Consider the following 10,058-nt stretch of genomic DNA (forward strand, 5'->3'; position numbering starts at 1 on the left):
TCTCTCACTTTGGGAATTCTAAAGAATTCCATTTGGTGTAATATTTGTTGATAGTGAAGTTATCATCCGGTGTGGGGCCCGAGGAGTAGACGATATTCTCGTCGAACCTCATAAATTTGGTGTGTTTTTATTCGGTTTATCCATTGTGTTTCAATATTCAATAGTTTGACAGGTTTATTCGCTGTGCAACCTTTGGTGGTTTTGATCTTAACATTTTAAGTCAATTTTGAAACTACGTTCGTGTGGGAAATAACTTGGTTTCCCCAATAATTGGCATCAGAACTTCGGTTGAGGTTATCCTGGTGGTCCTGTTGTTGAAAAGGTACAGTTTGTGCTATTGAATATTGTTCGTTAGAATTAAAATGCCAAAATACGGATCAGTTGAGACATCAAGCTCTTCATCTGGACCTGTGAGGACGATGATGTCAAATGCAAATTTCTCGGTGGAGTTGTTTGATGGATCCGATCATTTTGGCATGTGGCAAGACGAGGTGTTAGACGCTTTATTCCAACAAGGTCTAGACATCGCCATTGAGGAAGAAAAGCCCGTAGATATGGAGGAGAAAAAATGGGGAACAATAAATCGTTTGGCGTGCAGCACGATTCGATCTTGTCTTTCCAGGGAGTAGAAGTATGGCTACAAGAATGAAACTTCTGCAAGTAAGATGTGGAAAGCATTGGAGGAAACATTCCTAAAGAAAAGCTCTCAGAATCGTCTCCACATAAAGAAAAGATTGTTTAGATTTGATTATCAACCAGACACCACATCACTACGTTCAATGAGCTAGTGGCAGACTTATTAGGCATGGATGAAACCTTCAAAGATGAAGATTTGACTTTGATGTTGTTGTCATCTCTTCCAGATGAATTTGAGCACCTTGAGACAACGTTACTTCATGGTAAGGATAATGTTACACTTAAAGATGTAATTGTTGCTTTGTATAGTTATGAGCTTAGTAAGAAAACAAAAAAGAAGAGTAAGTACGAAGCAGCGGAGGCCATGGTGGCAAGAGGTCGCTCGAAAAGTCAAAAGCCAAAGTGGAGAAGGAGATCAAAGTCGAAGTCCAGACTGGGAAAAAATGAATGTGCCTTTTGTCACGAGAAAGACCATTGGAAGAAAGATTGTCCGAAGCTGAAGAAGAAAGGAAAAGTTTCTCCAAATGCATGTGTTGCAAAGCATGATGCAAATGACTATGACATATCATTAGTTGCTTCATCAACAATATTTTATTTATATGAGTGGATATTAGATTCAGGTTGCACCTATCATATATCCCCTAATCAGAAGTGGTTCTCCAATTTAATATAACTAAATGTAGGAGTTATTTATATGGGCAATGACAATGCCTGTAAAACTGTTGGGATAGGTTCAATTCGATTGAAGAATCAAGATGGATCAACCAAAGTTCTGACTGATGTCCGATACGTGCTCAGTTTGAAGAAAAATTTCATCTCGTTGGGAGCAGCTTCCGTGGTAGACCTCCGGTAATCAGAATTATGAATTGCCTACCGTGGGACTCGATCTAATGACCACAAGGTTAAGAGCCTTGTGCTCTACCAACTGAGTTGGACGGGCAATTCTTAGTAGTCACTATGAGAGATAGAGTTTTAAAAGTCACATCTGGCGCACTTGTGATGATGAAGGGCATAAGGAAAATTAATTTGTATTACTACCAAGGTAGTAAAATTATTGGAGCAGTTGCAGCAGCTTCCGGAGACGATGATTTGGACACAACCCCGTTATGGCATATGTTGTTGGGACATGATGGAGAGAAATCCTTGCAAATTCTGGAAAAGAAAGGATTGTTGAAAAATGCAAAGGCTTGCAAATTAAACTTTTGCGAGCATTGTGTTCTGAGAAAGCAGAAGAGAGTAAAGTTTGGCACCACTATACATAATACAAAAGGTATTGTGGATTATATTCACTCAGATGTATGGGGTCCTTCAAAGACACCGTCTTTGGGAGGAAACCATTATTTTGTAACTTTTGTAGATGATTTTTCCAGAAGAGTTTGGGTGTATCCGATGAAGTCTAAAGATGAAGTGCTTCAAATTTTCCTTAAATGGAAAAATATGATCGAGAACCAGACTGGTAGAAAGATCAAACGTCTTAGGACAGACAATAGAGGGGAATATAAAAGTGACATATTCTTTGACGTTTGTCATGAGTATGGTATTGTTCAACACTTCACTGTTAGAAATACGCCACAACAGAATGGGGTGGCAGAGCATATGAATCGAACACTATGAATCGAACACTATTGGAGAAAGTTTGATTTATGTTATCTAATGTTGGGTTAGGCAAGGCATTTTGTGTAGCATCCTCAATACCGGGTTAGTGACAAAATTTTAAAATTTTAGAATTTGGTGATTAAAGTAGAATAATTTATTTGGAAATATTTCCTGAAAGTTGTTAGTAATTATCAAAGGAATTAAAGGGCAAAATGGTTATTTGACAAGAAAGATATTTTTCCCCTTTATATGAATGAATCATGTGGGGGAAGGGAGTTATCTTCTTCATCTTGCTTTCTTCTTCTTCCCGTGTGCCAAGCTAGAGCAAAGGTGAGTTTTCTATTTTGTTGATTTAAAGTTTGGGTTTTGATCATTAGATGATAACTAAGCTTATGGAAAACTTAAGTTATCTTAAAATCAAAAGATAAAGGGGTTATGGAAGATTAAAGATTTGGAGTTCTTGAGTGAAATCTTAAAATAGAGTTGATAAGTTGAATTTGAAGTTAAATTTGACTTATCATCAGCTTAATTAAGAAGTATTTAGTGTTAGAATTGGATTTGAAACATGTTAAAAATTGGGTATGATTCTTGAAGTTCATAAAGAGGAGAAGATTTTGAGGTTTAAGATGAGAAAAATGAATATAAATTGGTTTAAGTATGTGTATTTGAGTTAATAATATGAAATGTAATGAAACATGAAGTATGGAAGCTGAAAATAGTGAATTTTCGTATTTGAATAGTGATTTCTGGGCAAAAATTTATAGATTTCAATAGGGGTACCGATACCCCCTAAAGAAAAAAATGGAATTTTGGTTCATTAAACTAGCTTAAGTTATTAACATCAAGTTATAAGGTTTATGCTTCTGATAATAGTCTCAGAAATTATGTTTATGTAGATATTAAGCCTAAACAAGTTCCAGAAAAATCAAAGGATTAGGATCGAATCAAAGCAAGGCTAAGGTGAGTGCAATTTTAATTGTACTTATGATATTGAACAAACAATGGCTTGCGAAGAGTCAGTGACAGAGTTACTATGGTAAGAAGTGACTCCTAAAATGTTAATTGATTTGTGATTTTTATGTGACATGACTTACATGATTACATGTTATATGCATCATTATATATAAGCTATGTTTGACATGAGATAAGTGATATGAGATTAAGTGAATGAACATAGATGATATATATATGATGATATAAGAATAAAACATGAATCAAATGATATGAGTTATATGGGAAATATATGTGAACAAGATATGATATATATGTTTATGTGAAACTATGCAACGTGATACAAGCTATGTGACATACGAATATGAAATCATATGAAAAGTGACATGAATTACATGAAAGTAAACTACGTGAATACATGCACTTGTGATACATGTGATATGCTATGAGATATACGGTTACACATACATGTGGTATGTGACAGAAGAGAAAGAACAAGTGATATGAAATGTATAAATGATAATGCCCATGTTATATGATATGAGAGCTAGTGGTATAGTTGGCATGCCAAGAGTCGAGGGTTTACCTATGTCTTTTGGGACATAAGGACAATTATAGTTTACCTATGTTCTTCAGAACATATGGACAATTCCATAGGTCCTTCGGGACAAATTTCATATGCCACTCAGTGGGACTTATACGAGCTGTGGTGACAGCAATAGTGCACAACCTCAATGTACTCGAATACCTTGAGTTCTTAATAATATAAATGGGCCTATAAAAGATACCAAAAGTATTTATAAGATTTATATGTGATGATGTGTGTATTCCTAAGTGAAATATATTTGTTATATGAGATTGGAAATCGTTTATGCATTAGTGTGATTTAGAGTTTATATTATATGCTGATATGGTATAAAAAGAAAGTAATGATGATAAAATGAGAAATGATAAACATGTTAATGATGTTATGTTACATGATATGTGCATGTATATATATGTTACAGAGAAGAATATATGTTTTGGTATGATAAGGTAGTATCAAATGTTCATGTATTGTAGAAGTTACAGTTAGCATATAATTATGTTTTATATGCCTCACTAAGTCATCAACTTAGCGTGTGATTGCTTCACACGTAGGTTTGGAAAGCGAAAAAGAGAAGTAAAGAGGAACAAGACATGTCAATTCTCCTTACCAAATATCAGATCAAAAATGTAGTTGAATTACATGTATTTTGTTACATAGAATTTAGTTGGCATGTAATATAAAAGGATTTGAATCCGATATGCTCTGATCGAGTTTTGTAATGTTTTAAACGTATTTATGTAAATGGTAAATGTATAGTTATGGAAGTTTAAGTATTTTGTGAGCTTTATATGTTTTGACTGTAGCAGGGTATCAGTACTTGTAGCAGGGGTATCGATACCTCTGAAGCAATCTGGAAAAATTTTAACATTCGGTATTGTTCATAAATACGTTTTTGACTTGAATTTTTATAATGAAATACAATTCAACAACATATGATCGTATTTTCTTAAAATGAGTTCAAATGTTTTGATATTTTGTAAGAATATCGTTTTTAAAAGTTAATGTGACATCACGGACTCGTATCTGGGTCGGGTACGGGTTGGGGTGTTACATTTAATGGTATCAGAGTTACGGTTTAGTCGATTCTAGGCTTAAATCGAAGTTAAAAGTGTTTTAAAAAGTACACATGCCAATACAAAGTGAAAAATTTTCTGATATAATAGTGTAAGGAGTGTACTGTCTTGTTAATAAAGTTAAATTGTTATGTTACATTAGATATATGATCATGGGAATTTCCAAAGTGAAGCACAAGGCGATAGACTAAAGGTAATAGCAATTCACCTGCCCTGGCCAGATTGGGAGAAGGGCAAACACCTTAGGGAGTGCCTGTATAAGATTAGAGAATATTTCACGATGTGGAATGATATTTTGATGTGTTTTCAATTTTATGCTTCTTTAATTCATAGAATGAATGTATCGAAATAGTTAAAAGAGTTAAGAGCACCTGAGTTCAATGGTGAATTTGAGAAGGTCTTGTTGTTACAGACATTTGGTTAAATGATATGAAGATAATGTTAGAAGGTTTTCATTTTTCCAAAGTGGAGAAGATTAAATTGAGTAGTTTCGTTATTAAATGGGTAAACTAGAGCATGGTGGACAAATGTCACCTTGAGAATGACAAGTGACCAAGTGACATGGTCCTTGTTCCTAAAAGAATTTAAGCACAAGTATATAAGAGACCAGTTTGTCAGGTAAATGAAGAAAGAATTCTTGAATTTGAAACAGATGAATCGCACTGTGTATGAATATGAGTGCGAGTTCAATAAGTTAAGTCGTTTTGCGATTGAGTTAGTTCCGACAGAGAATGATTCATGCAAATTGGTTTGTGGAGGGCTTGTTCCCAAAATTAAAAGAAATGTTGATTGTTTTGAATTTGTTCTCGTTTCAAGAAATGGCTAATCGCGCTAAAGCTCTAGAGAGTGAGAGCTCGAAATAAAAGGATTGGAAAACAAAAATCTCAGATGATTAAGAGAATTAGTGCTTCATAGAGTTAAGCACCATCAAAGAAAGGTAGAGATTCTGGTTTTCAACTTTAAACCAGATATGAATTAGTTGTATTCTCTGCCAGGGAATTAAATCAGATGAGATTCCAACAGACTCAAAAAGTAGGGTTTGATCTTGAAAGATTAAACAAAGAGTTAATTGATACTACTGTTCATTACTGTTCACGGTATTGTTTATACCATATAGTACTGTTTATAAATACATTTTTGACTTGAATTTTTTATAATAAAATATAATTCAATAATATATGATCGTATTTTCTTAAAATGAGTTTAAATGTTTTGATATTTTGTAAGAATATCACTTTTAAAAGTTAATGTGGTATCTCAGACTCGTATATGGGTCGGGTATGGGTTGGGGTGTACATTTTGGGCTGAGGTTGTTACATATGCTAGCCATCTCATCAATCGTCGCCATCATTAGTGATAGGAGGAAAAACACAATTGGAGGTATGGTCTGGAAAACCTGCTACTGATTATGATTCCTTACATGTATTTGGATTCACTGCTTATTATCATGTGAAGGAATCCAAGATTGATCTGAGAGTAAAGATGGCTCTCTTTATGGAAATCAACCATGGAGTGAAGGGATTCCGCCTTTGGTGTTTAGACACCAAGAAGATAATTTGTAACAGAGATGTTACCTTTGATGAATTTGCCCTAGTAAATAAGGTAACAAATAAATTTGTCCAGACAAGTTGTACTCTACAGTAAGTGGAGCATACTCCAAAATAGGTAGAGTTTCTGCACACGATGATTCTAGAAGTTGATGCAACTGATTCTTCAACTCCAATAGAAGAATCAGAATATGAAGAGGTTTAAACCTAAGAACCATTGGAGACACCAGAACCACTTGCAGTTACAAGGCCAAGGAGAGAAATTCGTAGACCTACTCGATTTGTTGATATGGTGGCCTATGCTCTTCCAGTTGATGATGATGATATCCCTATCACTTACCAAGAAGTAATACAAAGCTTGAAAAGTGATAAGTGGAAAAGTTTCATGGATGAAGAAATGCAATCTCTCCAAAAGAACAACACTTGGAAACTAGCACAATTACCGAAAGGTAAAAGAGCAATTGAATTCAAGTGGGTATTTGCAAAGAAAAATGGATCTCATAGCAAGAAAGATGTTCGCTACAAGGCAAGGTTGGTAGCTAAAGACTATGCTCAAAAGGAGGGAATAGACTACAATGAAGTATTTTCCCCTGTTATGAAACATTCCTCCATTAGAATATTGTTGGCCTTGGTAGCACAGTTGAATTTGGAGCTAGCTCAACTTGATGTAAAGACGGCTTTCTTGCACGGTTATTTAGAAGATGAGATCTATATGACTCAGGTAGAAGGATACAAAGATGGTGGTTGTGAGAAATGTATTTGTAAGCTGAACAAATCGCTATATAAATTGAAACAATCTCTGAGGCAGTGGTACAAGCGATTTGATAGCTTTATGAGGAGGCAAAAATACACTAGAAGAAAATATGATCATTGTGTGTATTTGCAAAAGCTCAAAGATTGATCTTTTATTTATCTTCTCTTATACGTTGATGATATATTGATCGCTTCGAAGAGTCAAAAGGAGATAGGCAAATTAAAGGATCAGTTGAATCATGAGTTTGAGATGAAAGATCTAGGTGAGGCCAAGAAGATTCTTGGTATAGAGATAAGCATAGATAAACAGAGAGAAAAGTTTTGTTTAATACAGAAGCAGTATATGAGAATGGTATTATAATGTTTTGGCATGAATGAAAATACCAAACATGTAAGTAACTTAGTTCTCAGTTATCTCCTAAAACTAACGAAGAATGAGAGTATATGGAAAAAGTTTCATATGTTAATGCAGTTGGGAGCTTGATGTATGCAATGGTGGATACGCGTCCTGACATTTCATAAGCAGTTGGAGATGTGAGCAGGAACATGCATGATCCTAGAAAAGGATATTGACAAGCTGTGAAATGGATTCTATGGTATCTCCAATAAACCGTGGAAGTTGGTTTAGTTTTTGAACAAGATGAAGCACTTGGTCAGTGTGTGGTTGGATATATTAATTCCGACAATGCTGGTGATTTGGATAAGCGTCGATCAACTACTGGTATTTGTTTACTCTTGCTAAAGCCCCAGTAAGTTGGAAGTCTACTTTGCAATCTACGGTGGCTTTTTCTACTACAGAGGCAGAATATATGGCAGTTTCAAAGGCTGTGAAGGAAACAATTTGGCTTAATGGATTGATGGAAGACTTGAGAGTTGTTCAAAGTCACATTAGTCTCTATTGTGAGAGTCAGAGTGTTATTCACTTAGCGAAAAATCAAGTCTACCATTCAAGGACTAAGCATATCGACATGATGTATCACTTTGTGCGGGAGATCTTTGAAGAAGGAAATATTCTATTTCAGAAAATTGCGACAACAGAAAATCCTGCAGATATGATGAACAAGGTGGTAACAATAATCAAGTTCAATCATTGTTTGAACTTGATTAACATCTTGAAAGTTTGAGCACCTTCGGGTGTATGGCGCTTGTGGGCACAATTAGAGGCACTACATAAAATAACATCATCAAATTTGGAAAGTTGAAGAAATTGAGTAGGCTTGATAATTTCAAGCCAATGTGGAGATTTGTTATATTTGGCTTGAAAGTTGGCAAAATTGACATCTTTGGTTGGTGACTAACTTATATACACATTGAAAAATTCATCTTTGGTAGGTGACCAACTTGTGCACATGAGAATTTCATCTTTGGTCCCTAAAAATATTAGGTTATTTATAAGTTTAGTCCTTAAAACTCAACTATAAATAGACTTAAGTATTTCCATTAGAAATCATCCCAAAAACAAGTTCTCTCTTCCATTTGTTTTCTTCATTCTCTCACTTTGGGAATTCTAAAGAATTCCATTTGTTGTAATATTTGTTGATAGTGAAGTTATCATCCGGCGTGGTGCCCGAGGAGTATACGGTATTCTCGTCGAACCTCGTAAATTTGGTGTGTTCTCTCATTTATTGTTTTTATTAGGTTTTTGCATTGTGTTTCAATATTCAATAGTTTGACGGGTTTATCCTCTGTGTAATATTTGGTGGTTTTGATCTTGACATTTTAAGTCAATTTTAAAACTATGTTCGTGTGGGAAATAACCCGGTTTCCCCAACAGATTAAACCTAGGTTCTTCTAGGTGATAAACAACACCAGAGTAACTAAGCCAACTAATTTATCTGGATTGAGTTATTACTACGATATCTATTTAACTCATAATATCATTAGAAATAGAAAAATAAAGAAATAAAAAAAATTTAATTTTTTTTATATTTTAAAACAAAGAAAAATAAGTTTAATATTTTATAGTTGTAAATTAAATTTAACAATTTAAAATTTAAAACAAATTAAAACAAGTTTAATGTTTTATATTTTAAAGTGTAACTACTTAAATGACCATCTAATTATGGGGTTGGTGTCGAAATGATCACTATTTTCAAAATTTCATCAATATGACAATATAACTATTTAATTGATACCATTCAAGTCATATATCATTAATATTTAATTGATGTGTTGATGTGTCAGTTATTATATTTGGTCTTTAATATTTTTATATTTAATCAATTTGGTCTTAATTTTAATTTAATTTAATAAATTAACCTTTCAATCAGAAAGTTGTAAGTACGTAATTGGAGAATTTTTATTTATTTTAATTTAATTAATTAAATTTATTCTCAATACAATGAAATCATGGTACATGTCACATTTTGATTGTGTTGAAAATAATTTGGAGATGAATTGCACTTGGGGATGTTTAAACATGTGCCCTTATTCTGGAAATGAAACACCCATACCACTAAACCAAGAGCTTCAATTGGTTTGATAATTACAACAAACTTTATTTAATATCGTTATTATAAAAAAACAAAGAAATACAATCATTTAAATGAGGTTTTGAACTTAGGACAATTATATAATATAAGGGAACTTAAGATTCATATTTACGGTCAAATATATTATATTTTAAACTATATTTAATGTAAAATTTTAAACTATTTTTTTTACTATTTTTATAACTCTAAATTAAATTCAATATTTCTTTTCAGATCTATTCTTAAAATAAATATGAGAAAATAATAAGTATGTTTATATATATATATATGTCCAACAAAAACTTTAATAAACGTACCAATTGTTGCCGTTTTCGGTTAACTTTGACCCTAAAAAACCCCTAAGAAATCATTTCTCCATTTTGCTTCTTACAAACGCTTCTCCCCCCACGCGTCTGTGTTATTGTATCCCCAAACCAGCATT

The sequence above is a fragment of the Hibiscus syriacus genome, unplaced genomic scaffold, assembly GCF_006381635.1.
Source record: "Hibiscus syriacus cultivar Baekdansim isolate YM2019G1 unplaced genomic scaffold, ASM638163v2 tig00111356_pilon, whole genome shotgun sequence".
In the NCBI taxonomy this organism is placed as follows: Eukaryota; Viridiplantae; Streptophyta; class Magnoliopsida; order Malvales; family Malvaceae; genus Hibiscus; species Hibiscus syriacus.